Source organism: Ascaphus truei, chromosome 1 (genome assembly GCF_040206685.1).
Source record: "Ascaphus truei isolate aAscTru1 chromosome 1, aAscTru1.hap1, whole genome shotgun sequence".
Taxonomy (NCBI): domain Eukaryota; kingdom Metazoa; phylum Chordata; class Amphibia; order Anura; family Ascaphidae; genus Ascaphus; species Ascaphus truei.
The window spans coordinates 409,899,162-409,915,131 of NC_134483.1; the positions used below are offsets into that span (position 1 = coordinate 409,899,162).

Genomic DNA, 15,970 nt, shown 5'->3' on the forward strand with positions numbered 1-15,970 from the left:
GAACTTTCTATTGGCCTGTACTTACACATGGCCGTGTAAGTATTATTTTCCTATATAATTTTCATTTCATCCCTCACCTTTCCATGATAGGTCAATATATGACTGAGGTGATTACTGTCGCGGACGAGTTTATTCTTACCTTTGCCCGGTCTCGGCCGCAACAGAAACCGGGCGCACGCCGGAGCCTCAGAGGATCGGTCCTCCGATCAGGGCTTCCCCCTCCCCTCTCCGGGTCCGCCTTCCAGCATCAATAGGGGAGCCTATGCATAAATAGGGAAGCCTTCCAGCATCATAGTTTTAGCAACAGACCAGTTTACTAAATAGTAACAGAGTATACATTAGGTAAGAGATCAATGTATCAAACCTACACACTAGTAGTATTTTATTGTGCTGCATGAGTGTGCAGGGTTTACATTACTTACCTTAATTGACCCACCTCAATTTAGGCTGCGGTCCCAGTGTGTTCTGTAGCATGCGCGCCCAGTGGGGGGTGGTGCGTTCACAGCGTTTCACCGCAGATCGCGGTCCTGGGAGATAGGGAGAGTTTGTGAGGGGAGTGGGCGTGGCCCTCATTGGCTGAACCGCTGGCGGGTGCGTGGTCACGCCTCCATTGCAAGTTCCCCATACAAATAAATTGTATGTGAGAAAACTTGTAGTACAGCGCAGCTGCTAAATGAGCGCCGATACATTTACTTGGCCCGGATAGATTGGGGGGCGGTGCTTGTGCGCTGTAGAAAACACTGGGACCGCAGCCTTATTTTGTTTGAAGCACTACATGCTCATGCATTCACTATCCATTTTTAAACTCATTTTGTTGTTTGTTTATCGCCATAGTTCTATCCAAACACTATCATTTTTTAACTACATTATTACAAGTTTAAGTTTTAATTACTGTAGGGTGCTTCTCAGTGCAACAAAAGGGGATTCTTCTCTATCCTAGTCAATACTTTATCACTTTCCCTGCAAGCACCACCCTGTTTCAGCTGTTTGGAATTCAATCTATATACAGTACCCCTGGTTACCCTCTTATGCTGTTAGAGCAAAGTTAATCCACGCCTTTACAAGCATACCTGTGTAAACAAATGTAGCCACCCTTACTGTTTTCAGTACCGCGCGAACCCAAGTGTAAATCCCAGCATATATTTGCAATTTGCGTCAGCACCGCAACACCATGACCACTACTACCATAATCATACTGTATAGTACTGTACTTCTTCAGCCCATTATAAATTCTCCCTACTGTATGTCCCCAGTCTATGAACCATTGCACACATTCATTCATCAAAACTTTATTTATTTATGTAGCGGAGGCTCCCTACAGTTCCCCCTACCCTGCCTCTAGAGCATGGAATTGTTCCGCTGCTCCGCACCATCGAGCAGACGTGGTGGTGGCCATTTCGTTTCGTGGTGGTGGCAGTTGCGCCCGGAGCAAGGGCCATCTCAAGAGAGGGTAAGAAGACTACAAGTCCCAGAATGCTTTGCAGCAAAGTGGCCAGAGCGGCCGTTTTTGAACAGAGAACTGTCAGCAGAATTCTAGAGGTGACAGTTAGTCGTGAGGGAGTCATCAGGGAGGCAGCAAAGAGGACGGATGTGTCCAGGGAGATAGTAAGCCCCCAAACTAGGCCAGAACTTTTCCCCAAGGCCCCAGTTAGGCCCTGATAACTGTTTGAGCACATTATTGTATGTAAGGCCCTAGATAGAGACTCTTCCCCCTTATAGACCAACAATCCGCATCACCGTGCAGTCGGACGGATGCCCAAGCTGCAGCCTTTGGACAAGACCACACATGACAACCAACTGTAAGGTGTGAGGGGAATTTTGCTGACCCCGCATCGTGGGACCACGGATGTGGCTCTGCTAACAGAGGATTCCCCTAATTCCTTGGTCGTAGCCAGGAAGGTACCCACCGTGCACCACCACACTTCAAGGTGGGTAGCGCTACCTTCACACACTTTGGGGGGGGGAATTGTTCTGCGGAAATCAGGGTTTCAGATGCCCAGGGCACACTCAGTAAGTTGGGGGAACCATCAGTGTGTGATATATTTATTATTGTTATGAAGTGTGTGTGTGTAATTGTATTATTTTGTTATTACTGTGTTAGTAAAGTGTGTTATATATACATTGGTTGTATTATTATTGTCGTATTGTTTCCTATGAGGAGTTAGTCCCGCTTATGCTGGGATCCACATAGGTGGAGTCGCTGCACTGAGAGCTCACTCCAGGCTCCCAGAAGCAGAGGCTCAGGCCTCCTGTGAGCATACATGTATCAGCAGCACACGTAATCACCCGCGATTTCCCATAGGCATAGGGAAAGAGGGTTACATTTCATTATTTGACAGCCCTTTTCTTGGCTGGCGGTTGAAGTCCTGGAGTGGGAGTGTCGTAGGCAGCGCATGCGCAGGCATAGGCAAATATATTCAGTGCACCATATGCCGGACACAAATTAAATTGCAAAATAAACCCCACAAATAATTATGCCGGCTGATTTTGGAAGGAACACATCCGGACAATTTTACTTTACCCGGTACAGTAAACACAAAATGACAGAATGAAACGATTGGTCAGATAATACAATTTTTTTGTTATACAAAAATGAGCTAAATCCGATATACTGTAAGTAAATGAATAATTGTATTGTATTGCATAGTATTTCTTTATTTATATAGCGCCAAAAGTGTACTCAGTGCTTCACAAAGAATACAGTACAGGGAATTATAATAATACAATAAGCGCAGCAAAATCATACAATAGGAAAGGAAATCCCTGCCCCAAAGAGTTTACAATCTAAGAGGTATGATGGGAGACTTAAAGAGACAGTAGGTGAAGGAATAAGTGCTTTAGATGGCAGTGCTTGGTCACAATGGGTGGTAGGAGTGACTGTGGGTGTTGGACAATAGCCACGAGGCAGGCTGTTGGGATGTCTGATTTGTGCAGCAGGTTTTAAGGTTAGTCAGTATTAAATCAGTATTAAATTAGATACTGTAGGCTAAAACCATTAACGCGGGAAGAGGTGGTAAGGAGGTGTGGATGAGAGCAGGTGTGTATATGGCTAGGTCCAGGATTAGGAGAGATATCCACAGCAGTAGGAAGGAGTAGATAGAGGGTGTGAATAGAGGATTTGTTTGGGTGCTTTTTATTGAGGGGTAAAGAAGTTGTTAGGAGAGAGGTGTATAAATAATGGTGCAGTGTACTGTATGGTCACAGGCACAGGTGGAGGGGAGGAGAGATGAAGAAATGAGGATAGGAAGGGAGTGGGGAAGTTGGAGAGAACAAAAACGCACACAAAAGGAGTGAGGAAACAGTAAATAAAAAAAGCAATAGGGAGGGCATAATGAGATGCAGGAGGAGAGACTGAACCAGTTATTGGAGGATAGGAAGTGTACAAATAATCAGAGCTTTTAGAAAGTCAAGTTCTCACAGTTGCAAAGTTGTTGTTGTGGTGCAGAGTCCAGATTTTCTTGTAGTGTACTGTAATTGGTGTACAATTGCCCTATTTTCTCTAACCAAACAACAAATAATGTATTTCTAATGTGTTGGCAAGCAATGAAATAAACACTATTCTTTTCTGTGACACCACAAATAAGAAACAATGTGATTGTAACATTCTAATTCAATATATGTTAAGGTTATACTGTCACATTGTATTTCAAAACATTTTCAGGTTTATTTTCCTGACGTTACAAGAGCACAAGTGATACATCCATAAAATGTGAATTCCGTCCTTATCAGCACAAAAAATCTCAAGTCATAATGAGAACATACTATAAGAGTGACAGTCCTTTATAAACATGAATTTACTCTATCAGTGGTTTGTCCTACAGTGTGCCCCAAAGATATCAATCTTCAGTAAACAATTTACAGAACTTGAAGCCCTTTTTTAAAGTTGAAAATGGTTGAAATACATAAACCGTAATTCTCTGAACAGTAGAATTTTGTTTCATATATTTGTCTGGTTAAATGCTGTTTTTTTCTTTAAGTGATGCTGGCAGGTCAACCGTGTTGCCTTGATCTACAGTATGTTGACCACATATGCTGTTTCTTTTCCTTGAGGGGATGGTTGGAGTGGAATTGCAAATTTCTGAGACACTAAATCACTTTAAGCACCATAGTAATAGAGCTCTAGTAGATAATAGATCTAGTAATAGATAGCAATTAGTGGTAGTTCCACCCCCCAAAAATGTTTTAAAGCTGCTACCTCTTTCACATTTTATTAAACGTTTTCATCAAGGATTGTTTCTCAGTGCACCTAAAGTTTTTTTTGTAATTAATTCTACCTATTACAATGTAACTTGCCTACAGATACTGACACATCTGATCTCCATTAATATGTTACAGAAAGATTTACCCACTGTGCCAGTATATATGTATGTGTGTATGAGTTAAAGGGGCAGAAGAATATTGTAACATGATTTTTAGGTAAATTGTAAAAACAAAAATCTCAATTAAAGTATAATAGTGTAAGTATCATATAACATCTGTACCCTATATCTTCATTATATTGGTCTAAGATAGTCCAAAGGCCAGATTTTGGTTTAGTGGCCACAAATTGAAGTATACAGTATACCCAAACCATATATATCCTACTCCCACTTTACAGTTAAGTTCTTTTCAATCAAGCATCCGCTGCCCGTAGGCGCACCCTACCCAGGTACCTCTGTACATTGGGATTACTTTGATTTACAGCTCTGTTGTAACCATGTTTTCCCTCTTTGTGAATTTCTATCCCTTTTTAAGGTAGTACAAGGTTTACTTCATTCCATGCTCCTTTATATGATTTGTCTATGTTTGGCTGCAATTCTGAATCTCACCCATCAAGCATGCTAAACATGACTGTAATATGTCAATGCTTCTCACAGCTTTTATATTTCTGTCACCTTTAGACTGGATGGACCTACCTGGCCTTGATTTGTTAACATTAGTATGACTTCAATAACGATTATATCACACAACACTAAGGGCCCTAATAACCCATGTAAGCGCAGATTGGCTCTGCTAGACTATAAGAAATCTAAGGCCAAGGTTGTACTGTATTTCTTCAGGAGACACACTTCAGTGTAAAATCAATGCCAACATTTTAAGATAAATAATTGGAAAAGAACTGAACTGCGCAAAATGATTAGCGCTTTAAAAAAGGGGAACACAAATATCTGAAATAACTAAATAAATAAATGTATCTCTCCCTGCAGCTGGTCCAACCTCTCACCCGGAGAGAATGTCAATATAGTACAGAAAAAAGACGTCAAGTGCACAGGAAAGACAAAAACAAAAACAGAACATAGTGTACTCTGTATAATATAAAAAGCAAAGTCCTGCTGTAAATTACTACACTTACAGTATAACAGTTGAATGCAAGCAAAAATTATGATCTTAGCTGCTTGAGTTGTTGTAGGGGGTCCACTCTGTCAGACTCAGCTTGGCTCCCCTTCGGAAATACAGCTGCTGGGCTCAACTGGGAAAGCTCCTCCTCACATACAAATGCTTTCACTGAACAGATTGGCTCAGCTAGGCTCCCAGGATAGATATAAGCATTAAGATAAGGAAAGACAAATGTACAAACACATTTATTGGGCTAAAAAAACATATGTCCGCAGAAGGAAACTCCGCACGCAAAGGGAAATTTAAAAAACTCGGATGTCCGAACACATTAGGAATATCAGGATAGAGACTCATAGGGGGCTATGCACTAAGCTCCGATAAGTGACTTTTAGAGCACAAAGTGCTCTTCGATCGTGATTTTTTGGCTCAACCCGATGCACTAAGCAACGCAAACAGGCACTTTGCGCTCTAAAAATGACTTTTTTCAGGGATTTTTTCTAAGTCCAACTTTGCTCGATCGCAGCCCTGTTTGCGTGAAATTCTGCCCTTTAGCAGGATGCACTAAGCAACGCAACCTTAGCAAACGCGAAAGTTGCGTTGATTAGAACACGTCAGGTCAGAGTAGACGCAAAGAAATCTGGACTTAGAAAAAATTCTGTTTTTTTTTTTTGCATACGCAAAATCCATACAGCAGGCCGGCTCCCCGGGAGTGCGGGGGTCCCTGCGGGAGTCCGGGGGTCCCCGCGGGAGTCCCGGGGTACCCGCGGGCCTGCGGTACCAATGTTACACCTCCAAAAATAAAAACAACCATTCTAACTAAATACACCCCCTAACACATACTATACAGTAATGGCCAAAGTTATGTTTATCTATCTGTATGGATAGACATACAGGGATAATAATTGGTTGTTTGGCTCATGTTTAGGTTCTTTTCATGTATGGATAATGTATTTAGCATCTTTATTTTGTCATTGTTGTGAATAATGTAGTTTGTATTTAGCTAAAGGCTTCTTTATGGTAGTAAGATTAGAATGATGGTGGTTACTTTAAATTAGAATTGTTTGGGCAATGGTTTGGCTTTAGCAATTGAATAGGGAATTGTATAATTGATTTGTATTGTATTTTAATTGTTTGAGGAAATGGATTAATTGACTGATGCTAATTGTATTGATGTTGGTTAGTTTCTAATTGATTTTCAGGATGGCATTGGTGTTAAGGGGACATTGTTCATAGTGTATTTTATTGTTACATATATTTTACATAGTGTTATATGATGCACTGATTAATTGCATCATGTACACACAATGCAATTGTGTGACATTTCATAGACATTTGTGTAGCTGCAGTTTTTTTTTTTTATATTGCAATGGCTGCTGTATTTATTTTAACATGCTATGTGGTGGTTTTAAGATTAAAAATTCATGTTTTGATTTGTGGATGTTTTATGTGTTTCATAATGGGTAAATAATATATTATCCATATCTGGATAATAGTTATTTGGCACATTATTGTACTGTAGCTGTTGGGGGGGGGGGTGTATTGGCCCCAAGGTTATGTGGGTAGGCCTCCCTTGTGGGTAGTGGGTGAGGGTGGTTAGGCCTCATGGGGTGGGGGGTTAGAGTTGGAGGGTATGTAGGCCTCCCGAGTGGTGGGTAAGGGTGGGTTAACCCCTTAATGACTGAAGCGGTTAATAACCGCTATGGTGATTAAGGGGTTAGGGGACATTACATTGGCTATTGTAATTGTTGTGCATGTTTTGCAGCACCGTAGGGGCATGGGCAGAATGAAGATGAGGATGAAGACGGCCTTCATCGTGGGTGCCTGTTAAACGTAAGTGTTAAATGTTTTGACTGTATTTATTGTCATTTAAATGTATTTAAAATGGGCAAATGCATTATTATCCATATGTGGATACTGTACTGTATGTGTTAGGGGGCGGGGGGGATGTGTGTTGTTTATTGCGGGCAATTGTCCCCAATAAACATGCTAATGTGCCTTAACCCCTTCATTGCCTTAGCGGCTATCCGCTAAGGTAATGAAGCTGCATTAATGTATTTTAAATAATAGTGTGCGGGAGCAGGGGTTCCCCTGAGCTGAACCGCATTGATTTCTGCCTCAGAGAGCCCCTGCTTCCCGAGTTACAGGCCCCGGTTTGGGGCATCGGTACCAGTGCGGAAGGCATCTTTATAGAGCCCACGTCGCGTCTTGGACGCTATAAAGATGGCGGTGGCACTGGCACCCGATGCCCCATACCGGGACCTGTAACTCGGGAAGCAGGGGGTCTCTGAGGCAGAAATCAATGCGGTTCAGCTCAGGGGACCCCCTGCTCCCGCACACTATTATTTAAAATACATTCATGCGTGAAGCCCTTAAGAGACAACTCGTCATCAGGAGCATCCGGAGAAGACCGCCGCCCTCCCCTGCCCCCTCCCTGTCCCCCCTCCCTCTCCTGTCCCTCCCCCCCCCCTCCCCTGTCCGTCATCTGGTTTGTCTTGTCTGTCCTGTCTGTGATGTCCTTGTTTCGTATTGTGGCAGTTAACGTTGCCGGATGTATGTTTAAAAAACATTATTGGGGGGAAGTAACACAATGGGCTGTGATACAATGTACAAATATGCGACCCCAATAAAGAAAATTTGAAGTTGGAAAAAAAAAAATACATTAATGCTGCTTCATTACCATAGCGGATAGCCACTACGGTAATGAATTATTGTTTATTGTTATGTATGTTTTAATACTAGTGTAGATGTGCAGGGGGTCTCCTGAGCTGAACCGCATTGGTTTCAGGTCCGATGACCCCCTAGTTCAGGAGATACAGGCCCCGTTATGGGGTGCCGTTATTCCCTGCAGAATGTAAATAACCCGGTCACGTGACGCGGGAGCTTTAAACTGCAGGGGATACCGGCACCCCAAAACTGGGCCTATATCTCCTGAAGTAGGGGGTCCTCGGACCTGAAACCAATGCGGTTCAGCTCGGGAGACCCCCTGCTCATGTACACTGTTATTAAAATGTTTTTATTTAGTGTAGGATCGCCTGTAACAGTCTTGCATGGAGATAGCAAATCTCCATGCAAATGTTACAGGCGGCTTTTTTTTCTATCAGCTAGCGAACGGAGAGGTTCAGAACGCTACCAGGGGAAAAAAAGCAAACCGTACGCTGTGGCTGTTTTGAGTTATTTTGAGCAGGTACGTTAAAAAATGGCCTCAAGGCCTTAGTGCATCGCGTCCCCGGCCTCACTTTTTAACGAACCTGCTTTTTGGCCAAATCAAAACGCAAAGCCATTGAGCTTAGTGCATAGCCCCCATAGAGTCTCCAACCATTTCAATTTTTGTCACAACAGTGACCATACCGGCTTAAAGTTTTTTGGTATTGATTTGTCTAAACAATGTTATCGAGGTGGAGATAGGATCTTATCAATTAATAGGTTGGAAACAACCTGGATCTTTAAATTGAAAACATTAGCACCCCAAGGATTCAACTTAGAAATGGATCTGGTATCATATTTATAATTAAAAAGTTCAAATTGAGTCTACAATACCATCGCAGTTAATGATGTCACTAATTTGCTGAAATCATTTTCAATTGATTGTATAATTAAGGTGATTTATGTTATCAACTGTTATAATGGGTTCATACCCTATTATTTGTATGTGCTGAGTTTAAATTAAAAGGTTCTCTTCCTTATCCAAGGTTCATTATGTTTATAGAAGGAATATCTCTGGTTATTCATAGTGGTACTATATATTAGTTTCAGGTGTACTTGCTTGCACTATATGTTTGTCCATTTCCTTATTACTGAGACAGGGTATAAATAGGGACATGGTGAACAGCTCCAACATATGCCCCTGGCAAAGCCAAAAGTGAAACTAGTTGGGTGGAGGACGTGGTGTACGTGTAATAAGAGCCATGGAGGACTTGCAATCGCTGCTGCTGATAGTCTGTGACTACTTTTTGTACTATGTACTTTGGATTTGGACTATGCGGAAAACTAATACAACTATTTGAAATAAAAAAAAAAGGCTCACAAGCTTCTTTTCAAACAGATGTCCTAGCTTTACAAAAGTTTCGGACCAGTAGCGAAAGTTCGCTAATGTCCCATCTCTGGATGGAGCAGCAACACTCATTGAGTTTATTTTATATCTGCATTTTTACCTCTGATTAATCAAGAGTTAGGAGCACAATCACATACAGAGGTTTTGAGTGTAAACCTTCATGTGTAGACTATGTGTAGACCCTACCGCTGCCACCGATGAGTTCACATTGGTCCATGCAAGTATGCAAGAGAATAAAAAATGGCAACTCACATAGTGAGCCTACACACAAGGCATTGTATGATCAGCTGGGTGTTGGTCTGGCGATTGAGGTTATAGTGCTGCAGTCGTGGGGCTCGCACATGGGGACTGGTGCGCCTATAGCTCCCTGCGACTTCTTTGTAGCTCCACTTCCATATTCCAACATTGTGTGGTCGACGTCTACACATGATGTCATACCCCGGATTACACTTGCCAAGCTGCCAGACTCTATGTGTTTCGCTGATTTGCTTTGTCATGAGTCAATAGTACTATTGACTCCTGACGAAGCGAATCAGTGAAACGCGTAGTCACAGTGAGACGTTAACCACGCACGGTTGGAACGTGGAAGTGGAGCTACAGAGCTGGAGGCACACCAGTCCCCACGCGCGATCCCCACAGACCGCAGCACTACAACCTCAATCTCCGTACAAACACCCAACTGATTGTACAGTGCCCTGTTTGTAGGGTCACTATGTGAGTTGCCATTTTTTATTCTCTTGCATACTCAAAATATACTGTGACCGTTTGCACAATCATGTTCCTTTTCCTCTGTTTGTTTCTTGAATCTATCTGAGAGTACATCCCACATCTCTTGCACTACTGCATTCAAGCTCAACATTAAGTAAACCATCACTCAACCTCCCTTTGAGAATCAAGGCATGCTTACCTCCATGAGAATGTGAGTGTCTGCATATGGAGATTTACCTATCAGCCATTTTGCCAACACTGAATTACACTATGGTGTTCTTTCTGTTCTTTTCCTTTAATGCACCCACCGACTACCTGTGCTCCCTGCTTTTCTTCATCATTAAGGTTGAGCGGCAGGGCTCTATATTTTAATCAAATAACCTCCCAATACAAGCCACTGCCAAATGAGCACATATAACCGTAACATACCAACGGTTAGTGCAATGCAAGCAGCACTCCTTTCCCAAACAGGGCCAAACCCAAAACATAATCAAAATATGAAAAGCTGGGCGGTCTAGTACATTTGGCCGCGGCCGTTTCGCTGGGTGTTTCGAGGCGATTTACATAATCTGCCAGAAGCTGCTGCTGCTGACCACTTAACCGCTAAGATAAGTGCCTTACCCTAAAAACCCCAACCCGGTAAGTGTCTTACCCTAAAAACTCCTACCCGAAGCCCTTACCCTAAAGCCCCTTAAATTAACACTCTAACCTAACCGCTAAAACCATTACATTAACCTCCTACCCTAAGCACTAAAACACCATTAAATTAATCTCCTACCCAAAAAAAGTAATTACATTTACCTTAGAACCGGCCGGAGTTGGATATTCCAGTGACAAATAGGCGGTGGCGGTGGGGTCAGTCATTGCAAAGTGCTGGAGGCCATTTGGTCAAGGCAAAATGTCCTTAAGCAAATGTCCCATTCTGCAAGCTGTCAAGGTCACCCCACTACCAGTGAGTAATTTTATACCTAAAATTGGCTCTGTGTCCCCCACATTGCCAAAGCCCTCTCTATACCTATATTGAAAATGTCCCAACTAATATCCATTAAGTGGACCCCATCATTCCTTAACAAATCCCTGTTATCACCTTCCAACTCCTTGTGTCTGAAAACCACACCTCCAACTCTCCTGACAAATATGAAAACCACAAAATTAACCTTTCTCATGCACTTCTCAATCGCCATACAATCCTGAGCATCCCTCAAAAAGACTCTGGAAATGATCTCCGACAAATCATATTTAATACTATTCTTTAACACCACGTCATTCCTGTGGTTTGAATTACCTGAATAACCAGACCACTAATACCTAACCCCTCTTTACTTTATCCTGGTAGAAGCCAAACTAAGTAAAATAACACAAGGAAAAACATTATAGAAACAAAGTATTCCATAGGGGGGGACACATTTTCCAAAAACAGGGCACACTTTTGATAGAACAATAAAAGATCCAGCTGGTCACTGGAGGTAGTCTTGCTCACCATGTAAGGAAAACCGAAGGGTGCTGCTAAGGTTCTAAATATATATAATATACAGGCACATCAGTGGGGAAAGGAGATCCTCTGATAGGGCACAACCAACGCTAGTAAATATTATAATAATAAAAATTAACTTTTAATATTCAAAATAAAATAATGGAGACTGTGCTCACAGGTCTCTATTTATGGTTGGAAAGTATAACAAACATATAGTGAACACAACTGGGACCGTGACCAAACGATTAGTGTGGTTTATACATAGTGACAATAAACCAACAAATTAAAATTCTTAAAAGCTGAGCAGCCACAAAGGCAATGCCTGATGTCCCTTAGAGTTTATCTAAGGAGACAACAGTATAATGATGCATAGTGTATCTATTTTCCCCTTTAAAGTTGATACTGTTATTAATTCCAAAGGTCCATTATTGGTTAGCACTTCATATGTAACCAGTATTGTTAAAGTACCGACGTACGTTTCACGCTTTGATTCATCAGGGGCATGGTTTCAATTTTACGCTCACCGTCATTTCATACCAAATACTTTGTGATGTCATGTTGAAGGTAGACAAATCTTCCGTGGTGCACCATTTATTGATACATAGATTTTTTTAGATAGTTTATTCATTCTCGCAGTGCAACCTTTTTGTACTTTTCTCTATCAATTTTACTGAATTCTCTTTTTCAGTCAGGTGCCGCATATGCCGCATAAAAAAATCTACGTTGATCACAGCTCCACCTTTATGTATCCAGGACAAAAAAAAACTATACTGAACATAACTTTCATTAAAAAGTAGTCCCTTTTGAATTATTTATTGATTTTATTATGTTTTTTGACCAAATTACATTATGGAGTATACTCTTAACAGTTTGGATTTTGAATTTATTGAAAGAAAGAGGAAACAAATAAAAATTATATTTTTCCTATGGAGATACCGTACGTTTGGTAACAAATGTATCTAGCAATGGCTCCTTTGATAGAATCTGTGATGATTTATTACATCTACACTATTATCAAAAGAAAGACAGGTGTGGTGATATACAGTATATGCAGCCAGGTTCATTACTTAAAAGTGAATATGATCCCTCGATGTTTAAGGATAAAAGTATTACCTACACGGCAAACTAATTTAATATTCCAGACTAAGTGGGAAACTTTGCTTAATAGATGCTCTATTGAATTGATGCAATTAATAATAGAGCATGAAAGAGTTAGTTTGAGCAGTCTGAAGCATAATATCACTCACTGAAGCAGGATTTAAAAACTCCTGGATATTAAGATGAACTGCTGGTCTTTGAAACATCGATTTTGAGGAAATTATCACAGATATCAAAAATACAAAATTTGCATGTGATTCTAAACATGAATATAATCGAAGATCAGTAGGAATGGGAAGATGTATATAGAATGTTATTTATAACATGCAGTTTATTTAGCAACTGATATTAAAGCTTCGGATAACTATGTGATAAAGATTATTTTTCTCAGAGATTGTTTTCAGCAAGAACCTGCCCAAACAAAGTGGCCCAGTTTTAAGTGGCATGGTCGAGTTTAACAGGGAGTTAGAAGATTATTGATTTACTGATTATCTTTTTTCTTCTCTTCACAGGTAAAAAACATATCTGAATTGTCTGTCTGCAAGCAATCCTGTACTACCTGTATGTGTATTTTTAGTTGTAGTCTTTAGTCTAGTCTTAATTAAATTAACTTACACTAACACTTAGGCATGACAAGACCCTGTTGAAAAAAACATCTGTGTTAATATGCCTCACATGTGCTAATTAAGATGGTTGGGCTGAAATAAATGCTGTCAGGTGACTTATTAGGCCTTTATAAGAGCAACCAGAGCAGCCCTCGCTGTGAAAAGCAGGCCAAGATTCAAAGTGGCCCAGTTTTAAGTGGCATGGTCGAGTTTAACAGGGAGTTCAACAGGAGGGAAACAAGGGGACTACAGAACACCTACAGACCCTCAATCCTGGATGTAAACTACGCTGGAAAGATGGACATTTTCTATCCCAGACCACAGATCTCAGCACTAAACTACTGCTGCCATGATGCTGCTACTATTTATATTTGCTCTGACCTCGCTTCTTTTCAAAATACACATTTCTTTCTACCAGCCCCATGTCTCCAACTCTATTCATATATCTCCATCTTCTTTACCCCTCAATAAAAAACACCCACACAAATCCTCTATTCACACCCTCTATCTACTCCTTCCTGCTGCTGGGGATTTCCCCTAAGCCTGAAGCCAGACATACACACCGGATCTCACCTACTGTACGCCTCTCTGCCATCTCTTCCCCTTTAAATGGTGTTAACCTTTTCATTTAACACCCATCTACAGCACTTATTCCCTCACCTGCTGTCTCTGTAAGTTTCCCCTCAAACCTCTTAGATTGTAAGCTCTTCGGGGCAGGGATTTCCTTTCCCATTGTCTGATTTTTGCTGCACTTATTGTATTTTTAAAATTCCCTGTACTGTATTCTTTGTGAAGCGCTGAGTACACTTTTGGCGCTATATAAATAAAGACATACAATACAATACAAACAGGGAGGTCGGGACATTTTGGCCTAAATGTAGAAGAAAGCAGATTAGACGAGGCTGGAAGAAGCTTAGAGACAGAGGGAAATGAGAGTAGCAGCCCTAAGAGAGATGAGACGACCAGCAAGACAAGTGAGAAAGTCCCACCGAGAATGGAGGGGCAGAGATCACCAGTTGTGGAATTAATAATAATAATAATAATAGCATGTTTTTTGTATAGTGCTGCTAGTTATACGTAGCGCTTTACAGAGACATTTTGCAGGCACAGGTCCCTGACCCGTGGAGCTTACAATCTATGGGTTTTTTTGTGTGCCTGAGGCATAGGGAGATAAAGTGACTTGCCCAAGGTCACAAGGAGCAAACATTGGGAATTGAACCACGCTCCCCTGCTTCAAACTCAGTGCCAGTCAGTGTCTTTACTCACTGAGCCACTCCCTCTCCTAGGGACATTAATCTCTCAGAGCCTACCCTAACAGAAACCCAAAGGTTGCTACTATCTAGGGGCCTTTCCTTTGTTACTACATCACCTTTAGATAAGTTTACCTGCATCAAGGACCTCTATCTCTTTTGTAGAAAATTGCTTCTCAAAAAGCATTTTGGCCAAAGGAAATCTTGTCAGAAACAGAAAGAAATACAGTGGATGATATGACTTCGCCCCCCTGATGATGTTACATCAAAAGTAATGAAACACGTACTGTAGGTTCACGTGGGGAAGCAGGGAGTACTGATACTGGTGCCTGATTTCAACAGCACTAACGGCTGTGGTGAAATAATAAGTGCAAATAGCGCTCGTGCAGACAAAATACAGTGATATACAAAATAAAACCTGTGATACAGAGTTCGACGAAGGTAGTCCTTTAGCTGCCTGGAAGGTGAATCTGGTATCTCCCAACCAGATAAGAAGTTTGGGGAAAGGAACCTCCTATGGAGCTGAGGAATGAATGGAAGTGAGATCTTGTGCAAAAGTTCTTGTCTTGTGCTATTAACCTCAGGAAAAGAAGACAAAAAAGCGAAAAACACTACAATAGTGTATTACCCAGGGACATAATATGGTTAATATAATGAGAGCAATTTATTCTATAAAACAATTGATATAAAACAATTAATATAAAACAATTAATCAAACAGATATGACTGCAAATAAAACTTCCAAGCGCTTGTGCTTGAGGAAGATGAACTGCTCCGCCGTGGTAAAATTGAAATCCTACTCACCGGACATGAGTAGGACATGCGCAATGGTTAAATGGTCTTTAACATCAGATGACACCGCTCGCCGTGGGGTGAAACAGCCAGTTGATGCGGGAGGATCGCCTTCAATGCTCGTAGTCTCTTTGCCAACAGAGTCCGGTCGATCTGCTCCACCGCTGACGTCACCGCCTGGATAGCACTGCTACGGTGTCCCTGAGAGGCCAAAAAACCTTCCAACGCATTTCGAAACTCCTATTGATCCCTGACGAAGAAAAAGTCACCCGTGTGTGACGAAACGCATCAGGGAGCGTCATCACGTACGCAAGGAAATTACGTCATCACGGGGCGCAGCTACCAACTGATTTGAGCGCCAGATATCGCAGAGAACTCCAGGCAGGGCGGTGTGTTCCTGGTATCGTTGGAAATCGTTTCTTACCATCATCAAGCCCAGGACATCCTGCAAACAACGTGGTTTAATATCTCGGGACCGAGGATTTATTCCAGCACCTGTTGCAGTTACCGGATGGTGGTGATTATATCATAATATGCTTTTAAAACTTGTACCCTTGTGAGTGCATTTTTTATCCCCCCCTTCCCCTCCCCTCAATAAATTTACGTTTTTACACTATGGGGCGTGCGCTCTCTCCTCTCTCTCTTTTGCAGATTCCTTTCGGATGTGGTTAATCCT

At 41.6% G+C, this 15,970-nt stretch overlaps 1 long non-coding RNA gene across 1 annotated transcript; it reads left to right on the top strand.

Moving 5' to 3' along the window:
• The first annotated feature begins 1,562 nt into the window (after window positions 1-1,562).
• On the top strand, window positions 1,563-14,120 carry LOC142471337 (uncharacterized). The gene is made up of 3 exons (XR_012789409.1): window positions 1,563-1,928; window positions 7,079-7,146; window positions 13,160-14,120. It is a non-coding gene; the product is annotated as an uncharacterized LOC142471337 (long non-coding RNA).
• The last annotated feature ends 1,850 nt before the right edge of the window (window positions 14,121-15,970 follow it).